At 30.5% G+C, this 18,048-nt stretch overlaps 1 long non-coding RNA gene across 1 annotated transcript in view; it reads right to left on the bottom strand.

Annotated features, from left to right (window-relative positions):
* Nucleotides 1-549: 549 nt before the first annotated feature.
* LOC109620110 (uncharacterized) overlaps nt 550-18,048 on the bottom strand; it is a 34,700-nt gene continuing 17,201 nt past the window's right edge. The window contains exons 2-6 of the long non-coding RNA XR_010708615.1: nt 17,597-17,786; nt 17,392-17,502; nt 16,263-16,320; nt 14,160-14,275; nt 550-636 (exon numbers count right to left, since the gene is read on the bottom strand). This is a non-coding gene — a long non-coding RNA (uncharacterized lncRNA). The remainder of the gene's footprint in view (nt 637-14,159; nt 14,276-16,262; nt 16,321-17,391; nt 17,503-17,596; nt 17,787-18,048) is intronic.

Below are 18,048 nucleotides of genomic sequence, written 5' to 3'. Positions count from 1 at the left end.
AGCTAATTGCCGATGTTTTATGCTGCAGATGATATATAACTTAAAAGCCGTGTTGAACTAATACCTTGTACAACTAATGCTCCTGTTTTCTCCTTTTCTTCATTAACTTCAAATTAAATAGGAAAGATATAAAGTAAAAACCAGATATGCATTTTTATTTAATTTTCTGAGATTTTATTTCTTTATTTACAGATTAAAACATTCTTAAGTGTTTGAACCTCCCCAAACGTATTCCACGCAAAGAGTAGATGTCTTATGGCTGCAGAAATGATATTACTAATATGCTCTGTTGCTTATAAGCCGTGTTGAACTAATAACTTGTACAACGACTGCTTCTTCCTTTTCCTTTTATTTTTCATTAACTTTAAATAACATAGAAAAGAGAAAAACTAAAAAAAAAATACAATTTTCAGATATTTATTTTTTTTTGATTTACAGATTAAAACATTCTTTAGTGTTAAAACCTCCCCAGCTAACTCCCCGTAAAGAATCGATGTCTTACGGCTGCAGAAATTATATTACTAATATGATATGTTGGACTAATACCTTGTTTATCCGTTTGAATTGATGGTGAAAGTTCTAAGGCTGTATCTGTATGTTGTTCTTCGTCATTACGTCTTTTCCGGTGTTGAATAACTAGATGTTGAAGAAAGCATAATAATTGCATTTACTAAATTTGTTTTTGTTTTCTGTACTATGTGCACTTATTTCATTGTTTACAATTATGTAAAGTTATGCTTTAGTTCTAAGTAAATGTTTTAACCACTGCTGGGAGAGTTGATTCCGAAGGTTGCAATTTAAGTAGCTGACAAAAAAGCATACACTCTCTTAATCTTTTTTTTAGATAGAAAAAAATTAAAAGTCTTTGTTTTTGGAAATGTCGTCCTCACTAACAGACACAATGTGAATTAATAAGATAATTATCTATACCTCACACGACTACGTCTCACGTAATTAACGCGTTATTACATCTTGCGATCTGATCAAGGCATTCACGATGTATATAACAAAGTGTCAGAAAAAGACAGAAAAGTAATAGATTTAAAAAGCCGTTCAATTCATGACAATCTAATGATTCACATATTCAAGAGGCTACCCAATGAAAACCTGATTAAGGATGTTCCAAAGGCAATTAACAAAGAATTCGAAATAGCTTTAAAGTACGTCCGAATTCATCACGTCGGTCCACCCAGGCGCAAACCATGCCAGGTATAAACGTGGCAAGGTGAAGAACTACTAGAAAAAGGAAAAAAATCCTATAAATTGAGCAGGGGTTTAGACGGGCATCAAAACCAACCGCTTTCAATGTGTCTGAGCAGTTTCCAGCAGCAGTACTTGAGGAAAGGAAGTATTTGTACGAACTCCAGCGGTGCTGCAACCACTTTTAAAATAAAACAACTATTGAAAAAAGTTATTTCAATATCGGTTTGGAATGTATTTCATTGGAAGCCCCCGAGCCCACGAGGGATAATATATTCAATGTTTCTCGAAAAATCAGTCAACATATGTTTTGTTATAAAAAGAAACAAGCAAAAAATTAAGGAAGGATTTGAAAACAGATCACCAACGTTTTCTCAACTCAACATAGATCGAATTACGAATTCCATTTTGCGCAAAGTTCATTTCCAAAATATCGTCGGCATCAAACGGTCACTGGTGATATTCCGCCGCCTTTAGAAATTAAGTTACAGATGTTATACATGAACCTGATTTTACTTCACAGCAATTTCCAAATCCTTATATCCGTTAAATTAGCAAACCGTCGCATTGCGCAACCGCTGTTTACTTGCCTTAATTGATTGCCTATTATAACGTCATCTTGTTTTGGAGTCGCAATGATTTATTTACGTCACCGTTTACGAATCAGCAAATGAAAAGCAATTTATTGAAATAGCGGGCATATTCTCTAGATATTATTCCCAGCCGGTCAATATTAAAACATGTTGCCCGGTCAATATTTTTCGGACGAGCTTATCTTACAATTATTGACTATTTGTCTAAATAGAGTTATATAGTGGGAATATACCACTGCATATACAGTAACAATGTAAATTATATGTACAGAGTGAACATCTTGTAAATTGCAATAGCTTCTATTCAATCCCCCTGTGTATTAATTTTTCATTTCTATCGTGGTTGGGGATATCCTTCTTTATGATCATAATTGTAATATATCATTTCAATAGTGGTCGATGATTAATTTCATAACGAGGTATTGAAATAAATGACTTATATTAAATAGTAATTTGTTTTGAAGTTTATTTTAAGAAATACTTTGCAATCACTATTAAAATACTAACACCGTTAAGATATTTTATAATGTATATCTTTATAGTTATCTTTTTATATATATATATTTATGTAATATTGGTGATCTGGCTGGGACTATCAAGATCATTTCACATGTTTGAGTTAATATTGTCAATTTATTTGACAATAGGGAAAAACAGACTAAAAGATCAAATATAGTACGAAATCTGACCTCTCCTGCACACAACATGTATAATTTATTTACAACAGATGCATAAAACATTATATTGATAAAACCAAAAAAACGGGTTAAACAAAAATTTAACAGTTATTATTTCCGCTACACTGTGATGAAGGATGGGGGGAGGGTGGGTATATTTTAAATAAATGATCCTCTCTTTACAAAAAGTTTTTTTGAAGTGGCACTTCATATACATCACGTGACAAATTAGCATGCTCTGATTAATTGATCAATATAAGTATCAAAAGGTAAAGCTATTAACCCAAATGTATGGTCGATATTTTCTAAAAGGGGAGGTCTAAACAATAGTGAGAACATTCAACATTGGATGTAAGATCAAATAAAGTACGAAATCTGGCCTCTCCTAAAATATATAATTTAGTTACCACATATGCATACAACCAAATATTGATAAAACACAAAAAAAACACCCTCACCAAAACAGCCATTAAAAGCAAACAGCATGTTTGCAGAAGGGCCCACACAAGGTTGACTAGCCAGATCATGGCAGACAACAAAAATAGGGAGAACAAACAAAAAATACACTAAAATTAAACATGAGAATGTATACAAGACTATATCTGCACTACTAGTGTGTGTTGAAAATTACAATATGATGTTTGACTACAAGCTACACCATATATTTTTTGGTAATTAAAAGTAAAAGCTTACCAAAAACTCATAAAAAAATTGCACCTGTCACTTTCCAACTATCATGCAAAGTCCACACCATGGTAAAGGAACCAGTAGGCACAGGTTAAAAATTCAAAATACCTTTATTTACAATAAAACTGTATATCTTAATGGTGGTTATGGGTGTATCTAAAAGAATCACTGTGGATCTACTATTGAAAATAAACAATATTTTTTTAAATGATAGTTGGGAATAAATTTCATATCACATATCACATTTATGTTAATTATTTACATAAAGGTTGTGGATGTATTGTATTAAAAGTTTCAAATTGCAATTATTGTTCAATATTATATAAAGTAGATAGGTATAAATATTATTACACCTCAGAGTCTGTGAATATTTTCCAAGTAAAATTTCACTGAATAAACAGCTTTTCTATCTAACCGTGAACTAGTTGTCGTGCTATCCGTCCATGGTCAATAGTCATTAAAACTATTTACTGGCGGCATTCGATTTCCTTCCTTTCTAAACTCGGAACACCTCTGAGTCTGACGTTATCCGATCGCTACATTAAATTCAAAGTCCAATAACTCTTATCTGTTTATATATAAAATAAATTGCATTGCAGAAAATTTAAGTTCTCTTCCCTATAATAAAATACCTATTTACTGACTAGTCGGACGATAGCAAGTTCATGGTCCCCCTCGGCAGCAACTATTTCCCATGGCTTCGTCTCGTGAAATAGTTGCTGTCTTGGGGGACAATAAACTTGCTATCGCCCTCATAGTCAGTAATGTGGTGTATATAATAAATATAACTATTGAGATAAGTTATTTCAATAGTGGTTGAGGATGTATTTCATTATTAGAATCACTTTGCATCAATTATTGAATAAAACCACTATTGAGATAAATTATTTCAAAAGTGGTAAAAATGAAATGCATACCAAACCACTATTGAAATAATTAATTTCAATAGGGGCTACAATGAAATGCATTGCCAACCACTATTGAAATAATTAATTTCAATAGTGTTTATAACTGTTTTTATGTGCAGCATAAAGGAATTTAGACCATCTCGAGTTTTGTTGTACCTTATCTATTGTTTTGTTATTTGTCCGGATTATCATCAAATGTTAGGTATTCGGTTTCTTTTTTTAATTTCCGGAATTTATTGAGCCACACACATTTATTTGCTTACTACTAGCCATTTAGTATTTCGAACAAACATGCCTTAATTTACAAAGGAAAAAATGTTGACTCACCTCTTCGCCTTTCAACCGCCAATATTTTATATGTCAAATTTATATCATTGTTCAATTTAATTTGTTGTTATATAAAATCCTCGTTTTCATCTTTGTTTATTTGCTTATAATTTAAATTTGTAATTGCTGTTCTTTACCATCCTTGTTTTAGGTTTTTATGGCATTTTTTACACATAAATTGCCCCATTTTTGCAATTTCTAGTCAATTATATGTTGTATATGCTTTCATATCAATTATTTTGTGATATGCCAAAGACGTCAAGTGTGGTTTGTTATTTTTTACTTTTTATTTTTTATTGGTAGCAGATGCTCTGTAATTTTTTCTACTAAGTGTGCCCAATGTATCATAACATTTTTCAATACTTTTGGCACTTTTTGATAAATGCTATTTTTCAACACAATCTGTTTTAAGATTATATTTGCAAAAAACATAGCAAAGTAGATTCAAGGAGAATTCGGCAGATGCAATATAAAGAGGATAGTGTAATGAAATGCATACTAAACCACTATTGAAATAATGTATTTCAAAAGTGGTTGTATTTTAATGGTGGTTGTATTTCAATAGTGGTTGCTAAGTAATTCTGATAATAAATTACATCCTCAAACTTTGTTGAAATAATTTAAATCAAAAGCAATATTTATAATAACATTCATTTATAAAAGATATTGTACAATTATTTAGAAATTGAAACTGATAATGAAATACATCCACGGCCTATATGAAACAAATTTACAATCTATTTTATTATATGTGACATGTATAATTTAGCATTGAATCATGATTTTTTGAAGTATACACTCTCATAACTGCAGCGGTGTGTGCATACAAATTTTATGAAAATGTGTATGCACACACCGCTGCAGTTATGAGAGTGTATACTTAAAAAAATCATGATTTAATGCTTATATTTACATTTTTGAACTCCTTGCCTTGTCTGCAAATGTGATTCATACTTTAAAATTCCTATCTTATCCTAAGGGTAAGTTAATATTAAGGGAAGAGCCACAGTAACAGCCACAAGCGTGAACTTTGATTTTCGCTTGTGACGTTGCAGTTTACAGCGTTCAACGTTTGTGACGTCATAATAAAACTCGTCAATTTGACCTTTGACTACTTGTTGCATTAAGAGGCATTTGAATATCACAGAATTTAATGGAAACACACAGTAGAATGTAAATATTTAAATTTATTCCATACGACTATAAAAAAAGAAATATTGTTGAATTTTAGTATTAGCTGCACACCTATTCTTAAAATTAAATATACCCATTACGACTATTTAAATGATATATTTCAATAAAGATAATTATAATGAAATACATTGAAATGAAATGCAAAATAATTTTATGGGGTTTGTATTACAATAGTGGTTGCAAAAAAATTCTCAGAAATAAACTTCACAACCAACGACTATTGAAGTAATTTATTTTAATAATTCATCTCAATAGTGATATTCATAATAAATGTATCTATAAATACATTTTTAATATAAAGGGGTTTAAATATATTGTGTGAGAATTTACAGGGTTTTCACTCTTGTATAAATTATTCACAATTTTCTAAGAATGTGATATATCTATGGAAAGAGAAAGGTAAAACGAAATATGAGATATTTCTGCAAAACAGTGAATATCTTAGCATAAGTACAATAATTTCATAGTCACAATTATCATTTCCGTAAAATACTTAAGTATTTAGTACCTTAATTGTGTATTTGAAATTGTTAGTTAAGAAAACACAATTATCTATGCATGTAATTCTGCGAGAATTGGTTGTTTATTTTTGCATATCAGTGAAAATCGTAACATGTTTTCATTTATTTTTTAGTCTCGGTAATAATCACTGTAAAATACGAAAGTTTATAATCTAAATTGTGTATTTAAAATTGTTTTTTTTAGATAAAGTGGTTCTTTTCAAAATAATTTGCAAAAATAATATACATTTTCGTTCTTTCTTAATGTATTACATCAATGATTACAAAGTAATATTTATGAAGACATTTATTTCAATCTACGATTGAAAAATACTAATTTAATTGTAGTTGTTCTTCCTGATATCTGTAAAGTAATTCTTATCGTGAAATACATCCTCAACTACTATTGAAATAGTTACTACAATAGTAATTGTATTTCAATAGTATTTACAAAGTGATTCGTCTAATGAAAAACATCCCCAACCACTTTTGAACTAGTTTATATTAATTGTGGTTTTATTCCAATAGTAGTTGCAAAGTGTTTCTTCTAAGAAAATACGTTCCCTACCACTATGAAATAATTTATTTTAATAGTGGTTTTATTTCAATAGTGGTTGCAACACAGCGCAAGTTCACCTCACAAAATGTGATTGCAGGGGAACAAGCTCGTTTTCAAGAATAATGGAAACATATACATGGAAAAAGTATTTGCTCTCCGAGCGGAAGACATAATCTATTATGATGAAGAGGAATGTCAAAAGCCTCAACAGTTTCCAGCGGTCTTCAATGACGAAAACGGAACGCGGCGCTACAATCAAAACAAATGGCGAGGTCCGTAACCTGTACAAAAATATGTTCCCTACCTAAACATGCACAAGCGAATCATCGCATCCTTGTATATCGCTTTAGGGATAAGGAAGGAAAGCTAAACGAAGGTTCAATGGATGATAAAGAATTCGACGCGGGAATGAACTAATTAACTTATCCATCTGGAAGAATTGGGTTATGAAAACATCGCATGCGTAAATAGAAGGTGGTACGGTGGTGAACACCTCGGAACAACACGCTTCGGCCAGATTAGGGAGGTTGTAGATCAGGTGTCGTAGAAATGCTGGATAAAATCGATACATGTAACTATTTCGGTACTATAAATTCTGTTCATGATGCGCGTACCGATTTTAGAATTATGGTGTCAAAAGTAACTTCCGGTATCTTATACCGTAACGTTGTAAGTTTGTGACGTTTGTCCTATTTACACCGGGTTGGTGAAATTCTCGCGAAACATTTTTTTGTCGATAAGGTTTAGAATAAATAATGATTCTCATAATAATGTTTTTTGATCTCTGTGAACTCTGATATCATTTCAATTGTTTTCAGTATAGCATAGTCTATACTTGTATTGTAATCCACCTGCATAATCTCTCTCTCACTCTCTCTTTCTCTCTCTCTTTCTCTCCCTCTTTCTCTCTCAAAATCAGCTTCACTTCATATGAAATATACAAAATTGTACTATTAAGTAGAAATTTAATTTAATAAGTATTTTATTCAATTATATAAATACATTGAAATGGATTGAACAGCAGGCACAATGCCTATTTATGTTCTCTCCTGTAGTCAAGGTATAATATGAGTAATTATATAATTTTATATATATATATATATATATATATATATATATATATATATATATATATATATATATATATATATATATATATATATATATATATATATATATTTATATATATATATATATTGCAATGGAATTGTGTATAATAGAATAATATTATTAATAGCATTGGAAGATGGTACAGTGCAAAAAAAAAAAATTAACAAAACAAATAGCTTATGATAGAAAAATGAAAATTAAAAAAAGACATAAAAATAATGGTTAATTGCTAAGGTTAAAAATAAAAAAAATATATGTAGTGTAGGGAAAAAATGAGAAAGAAAAGAAAAAAAACATGTAAAAAAAACAAAACAAACATTAATAACAGAGTAGAAAAAAATGGAAAGTTTGGGGGGATCGGGTGGGAGGGGGAGGGGAGAACAAATAAGCAATAAACAATGAAAAGAAAGGAGTGTAAGGAAAGTCAGTGGTACCCATTTTGATACATCTTTTATACAATGTGTACATTTTTACCTATACATTTACTTAAATCTGTTTGTACTTTTTATGTAAAAATGAATTTTATAAAATAATAGTAAGTCATTTTGAAATTTTAAATTATCACTTCCAAAAAGTAGATTCTTAATTGTGATTGGTATGGAATTGTCGTTCATATAATCAAATAGAGATTTTCTTTGGGAGACATTTGATGGACAGTGTAAGAAATAATGTTTAGAGTCTTCCACTTCAAGAAAGCACTTCTGACATAGTGGAGAAGCAATAAGGTGGTGTGAGTAAAGGTCAGCATTTAAGTTATTACTGTTATTTCTCAACTGACAATGCCAAATATTTTCTAATATGTTTCCATGGTTAAATAAGTTATGCATATACAGTTTTTTACTATTAATATTTTTGAGGCTGTTCTTAAATGCTGAAACTGTAGTTATATTTTTTTTGTATTTTGAGGTAGATTGTTCCACAATATAATTGTAGATGGTATAAAACTATTGAAGTAAGATGGTTTTTTTGCAACAGGAGTGCGATAGATGAAATTGTTTCGAAGATTGTAGGTATTATGTGGGGGGAAACATTCACCAACAATATTAGATAAGTATTCAGGGGTATAATTGTTTAATATTTTGAACAATTATATTAATTTATGATTATTTCTACGTTTCTTAAGTGTTTCCCAGCCTAATTCCTGATATAGGCATTGTTTAGATGAGTTTCGTCTAAGACCAGTAATTATTCGTGCAGCTTCAATCTGTATACTTTCCAATAAATTATTTTGTTCATCTGTACAATTGTCCCAAACTATATCACCATACTTTAACACAGGGCGAAAAAATGCAAAGTAAATTTTAATCAATGATTCCCTATCTCTCTCACTCTCTCTCTCTCTTTCTCTCCCTCTTTCTCTCTCAAAATCAGCTTCACTTCATATGAAATATACAAAATTGTACTATTAAGTAGAAATAGTCTAAAGACTACGTAATATGTTTATATAAAAGTTCCAATCACCATGTACATATGTTGTGAAATAAAAAAGCCAATTAAAAAAGAAAAAAAAGGTTTAGAATAAAAGCATGTTCAGTGTTTTATTTTTGTTTTATGCTGTCTTTGCATGAGTCTGAGAGTGATTGATTGCAAATGACTTGCACGTAACCTATTTGTGTCATTGTAAATGTACATTGTTTGCCGTTCTCGGTCGAATATACTTTGTTACTGTTTCTTGTACGAGCGATATAGTTAACTTAAGACCACTTTCTTATGAATGTGTCTCAGCTATCTTGCAACTGTAGACTGGGGTCTTCAGGTTTAGAAAAGAGAAGGGATGCTTTGAACTTGTGAAAACAGAAACAAAAAGTCAATTTACTTTTTACAAGATATACATTTCACTGAGGATGATGTTAATACAGTTAGATCAATTTGGGGATGTTGTCTACTACCAAAACACTAGGAATTATATCAAATACCAAAATAAGACAAATGCATTAATAATGCAGAAATATTATGATGGGGGACTGCAAATGGTACACTTAGAATCATATATCAAATCATCCAAATTAGTATGGTTCAGAAGAATTTTACAGTCTACAGATAATTTACTGAATACTCATTATGGTGTAATTACAAAAAGTACAGTCTCAGAATTTCTGCGATGGGATCTGATTACCCCAGATATATTTTGAAGCATAAAAAAAAATATTCATAACTTATTTTAGAAAGAATCACTACCAGCATTTAGTGAATGCAAAAATGACAATAACAAACCGTTAACCATCTCAAACATCCATCAAACGAAATTAAAATTCACAGCAGAGCAATATGGACCTCCAAAAAGATAGAGGTGGGATCAAAGGCCACGGAGGAGTGAGCATCCTCTGCTAACGGGTCACATCCGCCGTGTGCTCTTTGTCGTAATCAAAAAAGCCGGAAAAGTCCGTAGACAATTGGATTATTAATTATGGTCTAACAGTTAGTATGAAACACGTCAGTCATCGTGCGACCCAGTGGAAGATTTGTATTTGCTGACTAGTTTGTTGTATCGACTATAGAACTTACGAAAAGATGACGTCAAACGAGACTGTTGATAGTCCTGTTTTATCAACTTGTTTGTCAGTAGCTTGCCTCGCCTGTTCATACGAAGAGCATGACTTTGCGTATCGGATTAACTGAGAGACAAAAACACCATATGCGGGTGATGAAGGTAAATTGATACATATGAAAGGAAAGTTGACTATAAATAATTTAAAGTCACCGCGTTTATCATAAAGTGTTGCTGTTAGGTTACCATCAATGTCCATTTCCAGTAAAATATCCAAATATGAAACAGAAGACGCAGACCCTGTGGTATCTTTTGTTTCAAGTTCACTTGGATATATCTAGTCGACGTAAGAATGAAAATGACAATTGTTAATTGATAATACGTCGTCGATATACCCGAATGTTGAGTTGAATGCCACATCGAGTGATTTATTCTTTTCACGTACACGTTTTTAAATAAATTCTGCTACATAAGAATACAAAAATAGGTCTACTTACAATGGGGCACAATTGATGCCCATGGAAACTCCAACAAATTCGCGGGTAAGTTAAGGCAACTCCGAGTTTAATGACCGTCAAAATTATGATCAGTTTAAAAACTGTTTATTTTTATGCAAACAGTGCGGACTATTTATACCAAGTGAATGTGTTCACCAAGATGTTATTTTTCTACTTCGGAATAGACTTGATCTTTGAAACTGCCATGCCATGGTATCACGTGACAGTTAAAAATAGATCACGTTTTTACCTTATCAAAAATTAAAAAAGTGTAACACTAAGTTCATTTGAATGTTTGCTACAATAATTCGATTGGCAATTAGTTCATATTTATTAGTATAACTGCTAGAATCCTACTGTAAATCGCATGAAATAAATATTGTCAATATTTATCGGAAACCCATCTCAACTTCTATAATTTCATTGAAAATACTATGTATATTTCATTTAAAAGAACGAAGCACAGGATTCTAGCAGCACTTTTCAAGTAGTTTAGGTCATATACCGTTGATATTTACCAAAGTCATCTTTCATAATATCCGGGGTAGTGTTACACTTTTGCCGTCGATCTTTTTACCTTATAACACTCGCTGATTAAACAAAATATCCATTCCTTTATTATCCTGATAATATCCTGACACGCATCTAAATCTTAGGTATCTGTATTTAATGAGTCTTATTTCGGCATTGTTTACACTGCATTCCGATGATTTATCTCCCGACATGATCCTCTCTATTAAACATGCTTGTGACGTCATCAATGATAATTATACGTAATACAGAGAAATCAAAGATATATTCAGTTAGAAGAGTTTCTAGTGATATTTTATGCCTGTAGTTTTTATAATTTAAACCAGAGACAAAGTTAAAATCGACATGTTTCTGGGTTAAATATGACCTCATGCTGCTTATTGTGACGTCATATCAATTAGAGGAATTTGATCGCTGAGAGTTGCCTTATCATACCCGCGTTGTTGGAATACTTGATCTCCCAAAAATTCATAGATGTTGTCTATCAGAAACTGAAGCATCTTTTTATGTCAACTTCAGAATACTTGTGTGTGCAATCAGAATGGGTTTTAACAAAAAAATGTTGTAGATTTCCAATGGCAAGGAAAGCATTTTTAAGACTTTCATTTTTATTGAAGAAAAAACTGTCGATGAAATAAAAAGCCGAGATTTTGATTTGTCATGGGTAACGGTTGTATATTTATCGTTGAAAAATCGTACGTTTTGATGATATTGCTTTTGTGACTTCAAAGTTTCTAATAATTCTTTAGAGTTTTTTTAATATCCACATAAGACATTGACATATTATAAAAATCTTCAAATATGCATCAGACCCCAGAATGGTTTATCATCCAGAAAGAAATGAAAAGAAACTCAAATTTGTTGACGTATTGTATAAAAAGGGGTTTATATATGTATCTGACTTTTTCCATGAAGATGAAGAGTTCATCAAGCTCAATGATTTCAATGTGAATTTACCATTCACCATTATACTTGGACTAAAAAGAGTCCTTTGTTTATTTGTTAACCATGTTAATAAATGGGATAAAATGTTGCCTATTTTAGCAAGTTCCATTACCAATCTTGTGTTTATAAATAGCTGTAAAACATGTACTCGTGTCAAACACGAACAAAAAAATTGGAAAACTCGACCTAACCTTTATAATTCATTCTTGGAAAGCGACATATAATGCACTTTTAAATGCACAAAAGGCAGTAAACTGCTAGGGCTGAAATATTAATTACTTTACCAAATTTTAGGTACAAACATGTATTTGATCAACTGGTAAAAACTATCTACAACAAATGTAATTTATGCACAACTGAGTCCCAGCCAATTTAACATTATTCTTTTATAGTTTTTTTTTTACTGTAATACGAATACACAACTATGGATGCAGTTGGAATACTTAAGATCAGTCTATTGTCAACCCAATGTCCATTTTTCCTTGGTGAAATCATCTTCGGTGATACAAAAAAAATATTTTTAATTCAATGATTTTGTTAACAAATAAATGCATATTCTACAAATCAAGAGAAAGCATGGGCCTTTTTATCAGTGAACTTAAAAAGTCCATATCTTTATTCAATTTAATGGAGAAAAAAGCATATGATACTAAATTGATGTTAGATAAATTTACAATAAAATGAAGTATGCTTCATAACTTCATTACATCACTGGAAGTATCTATTGGTCTTTATTTCATTTTTTTTTTCAATTTTTCTTCTTAATTTCTCATTCAAACACAACTAACACGTATGTATAACTAAGAATGGAATAGAAATATTATCAAACGATAATTACTTGACTATGATTTTCTAATCTTTGTAATTTTGAATGAGCGTGTTAGTGAATGAGTGTGTGTTTGTTCGTCTTTGTTTCTTCAGTCGTTGTTCAATAATTAATAAAATGTGGAAAAAAAAACTACACCAATGCTCCCACAAAGATGTACCATGACTCATTTATCTTGAAACCTTTGTTTGTAACAGTGTAAAGTGACTTGTGCGATGCATTTCTTCGGATGAAGATAAAGCTACAAAGCTATGTCTTTGACGAGGATAAGAAAAAAACGCAACGACCGACGATACTCCACCAGCACATGATTCGTTCTCATACATTTCAATAATTTCTCCGACAAACTACAACCTAAAATAAATCAACTGAAAAATCTGGATTGTGCTATTGAAAGCAAACGTGAATCGGTATTTTGGAACAATCTAAGAACTCGCTCTCTTTAGATGGACACAGCGTTATAAGTATAATAAGACACACAGAACAGACTGATATGTCGATTTTTTGGGAATTTACAAATATCGTCGTTTTTAAATTCCTGATTAAGTCCAAAAATGATTTAATCTTCTACGCATGAACTTTCATGAACCTTTTTATTCGTGAATATGATGAATATAATTTGTGGGTATACAGTATGTGTTTGTAAATACGTTTTAATTTATGTGACTGTAATCCATATGTTAGGTAGTGTTGAAATTTAACGATGCAACACTATACAGTACTCATTCATTCATTTATTTTTTATAATTATATCATAATTACACTGTATATTTTTAATGTTCATTAGTTTTACGTGAAAGTTGAATCTTTTAATGAAGAACAGTAGTTTTACTACCTCTCTTTGTAGATAAAAGGTATCCCTTAAGAGTGCAACGACTCGCCGTCGGTTCTACTCTATACTCTATACTCTATATATAAAGTAGGGGGTTGCTGGGAGGACGACATTTTCTATGGAAGCTTTACAGGATAATGCAGGATATATGACCGGGTTGTTTAATCAACTTTCGCGATAGAAGCACTATTCATTGCCTAAGACTTTATCAAAATCAAACAATAATTTAAAAACAAAGTTGAATCTACATTTGTTATATAATGAAATATAAATAAAAACACTTACTTCTTTTTATGACGAAGTAGACAGACAGTATACATAGAATGCAGGTAGGAATAAATACTCCTAAAGTGATTGCAATCGTTTTAATGTTTATTTGATTCTCTCTTTCTGGAGGTTGTCTGAAATTGGATTAAAAAAAGTTACTAACGCAAACATGTTCTACAATTTACAACAAAATACAATTGTTCAATATTTGATGAATTACCGATAAACAATCAGTTGATGTTATCACCATAACCATAGCAAGCACCATCATTTTGATTACCGATTAGTAAAAGATGTTAAACTGTAGAGCATTCATAGCATAAATAATAAAAGACTGTTTTCACTAATAAACAATAATTAACTATCAATACAAATTTAGATCGGTAGCTCGTGGCTTTACTGCTTGAGAGAAAACCTATCCTGAAAGTTGTCCACGTGATCAATAGGTTTTAGAGTTTTATTTCTAAAATTTATTTGAAATGCGTCTGCGCGGTAATATTGTTAGTGTGTTTCAAACACATTGTTGCTGATAAAATTTAGCAACGCCGTTTCAATGAAATAGATAGTGAAATGCACGTCTTTGTCGAGAAACGCATTTCAAAACAATGCTCTTTGAAGCAATTTTAACGAAATAAATTATACTCAACACAATAACAGAGGAGATAATTTTGAATCGATTGATATAAAATAAACAAAATGTGTTCTCTGCCTTTTTTTGCAAGGCAACTTCAAAGATTTAAAATATTTCACAAAATCTTATATTTTCATTATGACGCTAGCTCGTCGTTGTCATTTTCTTACGTCTGAGAACCCAAAACTGAAAATGCGTTGATTGACAATACTAGCTGATTGACCCATATTAGAACATGCAAATACTAGTTAGACATTATCATGTAAGTCACAACGTAACAACGTAAGTCAGTTGATAATTATAAATATAAATATTTCTATACATTCAAGCTTTTTGAAATATTTCCTTTTACGTTTCTAAAGATCATCTGTCATTAAAAAAAAATATATATAAGTTTGCTATGACGGTCAACTCTTTTTGTTGAATCCTATTGTGACGTCTGCAAACCCGCGAGCTACGTTAAGCGAAATTATTGATTGATAATGACTACCAACTTACAAACAATTAAAAATAAAATTTATACATTTTTATCACATAAAATGCTCCTACGGAAGCGTATTAGTGCCACATATACACTTCTATTTTTTTTTCTACACTTAAAAGTGTGAATTTTACAGATTATAGTGTAAATTTTATAAATTAAAGTGTAAAATTTACAGATTAAAGTGTAACATTTACAGAATAAGGTGTGAATTTTACACTTTAAAGTGTGAATTTTACAGATCAAAGTGTAAAATGTACAGATTAAAGTTTGAATTTGAAAAGAATATTTTTGATTATTTTTTCCTTCGGGTCGTATCAAAAAATGTGTTGTCTTCAATTGTGAAATTCATTTAACTTACATTTGAAATTAAAGGGACATTTTCACGATTAAGGTCCATTTTTCCGGTTTTTAATATTTTTTTACAATGCTTAACTAAGGCATTTCTCATAATCAGTTAAAATGTGTGCGCCAGTCATTGATCATGATTTATAAGGGAAAACCAGAGCTCACAATCCTTTGTTATATCGCAGGTCATGTTTTTGTTTTCAGTTTGAATGTTTAAGTAAAAATTCCTCCTTTAGACCTAAAATGAATGTGACAAACGCTAGGGACTGTTTGTTTATGCTTAAAACAATAAAGCAGATAGCAATTTCAGCTTAGAACAGAACTTTTACTAGCATATTGAGCCAATGTATACAACAAGAGGGCAAGAGCTTTGTTTACATGACAAAAAAATAGGAACTTTGTGTATTACTTTACATTTGGCATTCAATTTTTATTAAATCATTCAGAATAGATTTTTAAAGCATTGTACGAAAAATTAAACAGGAATTAAAATTTGATCAAAATCGTGACCATGTCTTTTTAATATGACAGGTTTTTTTTTTCTAAATTATAGAATTAATATTTGTATAGATTTAAAATTGAACAAGGAAGACGTTGCTTGCTGATGTTTATGGCTATTTTTCGGTGCCATATCATCAATTTCATTTATTTAGCGTCCTACCTTCTACATGATGGTTCGGCAACGAAACACCCATTTTTAACATGGACACAACTAGGATCTGTAAATAAGATTATTTTAATGACATTTTTCTCCATCTCTTTGTGATATGATGTTAATAAATATTATGATTGGAAAAATGATAAAACTACTGCGTCATACTATGAACCATTTAAAAAGGGAATAAAATGATAAATAAAAGATACATATACAAAATATATGAAAATATTATGTTTATTACTTGTATCATTATCAAGCACGTTATGCATCATTAAATGCATGTTAAAAAAGGACAGAATAGTGCATTTTTATAATTTGATGAATTTGATGATTGTGAGTCGATGGGATTAAATTATATATATATATATATATATATATATATATATATATATATATATATATATATATATATATATATATATATATATATATATATATATATATATATATATATATATTTGCAAGGCCTTTATCGATATATTTAATTGACTTGAAGTTTTTTTTATACACTCAAAAGAATTGAAACTTTAATACCTTGTTATATGGACCATATCATTAGGAATTAGCTCACAAGTTGATTTTTTGGAGTTAATCAACTCTCCTATGCAGTTACTCTGACAAACCGAAAGTGAAACAGTGTTTGGACGAAAACGCAATCATCGCCGCTGACAAGAATTAGTTCTTGAGAATAATTGATAAATCCGAAATATTGTATGCTAAAGCATTGTTTTTCAAGTGAACATATTTATTAATACCTTAAAAATGGTCAGATTTTAAATGCTACGTACAATTTAGATATGAAACAAGAGTTCAATATTGCTTGGATCCATACATTTTCCAAAAATATTTCTATTACTGATACATAGTTTGATTGAATTTATTATATCTTTAAATATTACTTAAACATGATTCATATGGGGTTTTATTAACATCCTTGTGTCGAAAAAGTCCAAAAACTCATATTATAAAAATGTGCGTAATTCAAATACAGATTAGAAACTACCTGTACTTGTCATGCAAAATAACGTATCATTGATTTTATAATAAATAGCCATCGATAAAATCAACTCCCGTCAGTTCTTTGGTACTTTGATTAAAATTGTCGTTACTTTATAAACATCAATTTGCTCACATTTATATATACTGGAAGATAAATAGTGGTATGAAGGACAACCATATTCAAAATTCCGACAGTTGTAAATATTCACATCGTAGTGGGATCTGCTTAAATATAAACAGGTGTCTGAAATGAAAAATAAACAGTGTGACTAGATTAAACACACATTAATTCACAAACATCCACACACTCATCCTACACAACCCCACAGACAGTTTACCTTGAACAATTAACATTCTTGGATGTTTGTAACAGAATTCCAGCAATTCTGTAAATTTTTCATTTGGCACACACATGTAACTATTGGTTTCGTTACAATTCATGTCAGATGACCTTTTGTCCCATTCTGTTTGGTTCCTTGGACAAAATTCAGTTGGATAGACTGGAAACGTGCAGACATTTTGTTTTTCCTGAAAATTTAACAGGGATGTATTTGATGAAAAACAAACAATGCCTAATTGTTTGCCAAGGTCAGAAGTAAATCAAACATGTCTATGTATATGTATTTCATATTTATATTGTGTGATTGTATGTTTTCCCTTCTTTTCTCGATCGATTAAATTGCTGTATTAATTTGAATGTTTTTCTGGGCAAATATGTTTACCATTTAACTAGTTAGATACATCAACTATGTAATTACTCAACATATAGATGTTGTGTTCTTTGTTTCCT

This window comes from Magallana gigas, chromosome 8 (assembly GCF_963853765.1).
Source record: "Magallana gigas chromosome 8, xbMagGiga1.1, whole genome shotgun sequence".
Lineage (NCBI taxonomy): Eukaryota > Metazoa > Mollusca > Bivalvia > Ostreida > Ostreidae > Magallana > Magallana gigas.
Note: the sequence above shows the minus strand (reverse complement) of the source record. Positions and strands in the feature narration are given on the sequence as shown.